At 41.6% G+C, this 1,459-nt stretch overlaps 1 pseudogene; it reads left to right on the forward strand.

Annotated features, from left to right (window-relative positions):
- LOC138415249 (small nuclear ribonucleoprotein F pseudogene) lies at positions 1–318 on the forward strand (annotated as a pseudogene).
- The last annotated feature ends 1,141 nt before the right edge of the window (positions 319–1,459 follow it).

Below are 1,459 nucleotides of genomic sequence, written 5' to 3' on the forward strand. Positions count from 1 at the left end.
ATGAGTTTGCCCCTCAACCCCAAACCTTTCCTCAGCGGATTAACAGGAAGGCCAGTAATGGTAAAGCTTAAATGGGGAATGAAGTACAAAGGCTACCTGGTGTCTGTAGATTGCTATATGAACATGCAGCTTGCAAACACAGAAGAATACATAGATGGAGCATTGTTTGGACATCTGGGTGAAGTTTTACTAAGGTGTAATAATGTCCTTTATATCAGGGGTGTTGAAGAAGATGGGTAAATGAGAGAATAGCATCTTTGGGGGGAAATTTTTTTATATATATTTGTAGACAATAAAAATTTGGTTTTCAAAAAAAAATTAGAATAGCAGTCCTATGTTCTCTGCTTTTCTCACCAGGGTTGAAGGGTTGCGTAAGATGATGTATGTAAAACTGTAAAATACTCCACAATGTCACTTGCAACATTTACAATGGGAGAAACTTAGACCCCAAGAAAGTTCCAAGTCTTCCACACACAGATCTAGTGTCCAGGTGTCCCAGCTCCTGGCCCTGAACTTCTTGGCTGGGCCAAGGAGCCTTTCGGTAAAGTGCTTTGGAATAAAACAGGGTGAACATGAATCATAAGAATGATTATTATTGATTTTTCGTTCCTTGGGCAGCAAAAATCATGGCTGGCACTCTTCCCACTTGGAAACTGACTGGCTTGTTTTACATCTCCCGTGTCTGTGGTGAGGTCAGGAGTCTAGACTTGGGCTATGGGCCCAAGAGCTATGGGCTATGGGCCCAGAGCATAAGGGAACCTACCTACGCCCCCTCTTCCAATTTATTACCCCCTTGCTCCCGGTTTTCTGCCCTGTGCCTCCAAGCAGAGCCTTAGCATTCCACAATCCCAGCCAGGCTGGTGACAAGGCATAATCCTAGCTACACATTCTCCACTTGGCCCCAGGCTTTCCCTGGGTTGCCAGTATCCCAGCACTAGTTCATATAAAATCCCTGCTGTGCCTGGAATGCATTAACCAAAGTGTGACACTTCAATTCCTAGTGTACATGGAATAATTTTAGATGGTGTACAGATGAACATACTGTTTTCAAAGTTATGTATCATAATGTGTAGTTGGAAATGTTGTTTTATTTTGGTTTTTTTTTGAGATAGTGACATAAAGCTGCTGCTTCTTGTTTGAGTGTGAGTGTGAGGTGAGTGTCCCTCTTTTATTTTTTTCTTTTTTAATTGAGGTATAACTTTCAGAGAGTAAACTGCACACATCTAAAAGAATACAACTTGATGCGTTTTTACATATGTATATATAGTATACATGTAACGTGTATACACACACACACATATATATACATACATGCACACATATATATAATGTAACTATCACCCAGATCAAGATATTGAATATTTCTAGCATTGAGCATAGCACCCCACTCCAGTACTCTTGCCTGGAAAATCCCATGGACGGAGGAGCCTGGTAGGCTGCAGTCCCTGGGGTTGCTGAG

This window comes from Ovis canadensis, chromosome 11, assembly GCF_042477335.2.
Source record: "Ovis canadensis isolate MfBH-ARS-UI-01 breed Bighorn chromosome 11, ARS-UI_OviCan_v2, whole genome shotgun sequence".
In the NCBI taxonomy this organism is placed as follows: Eukaryota; Metazoa; Chordata; class Mammalia; order Artiodactyla; family Bovidae; genus Ovis; species Ovis canadensis.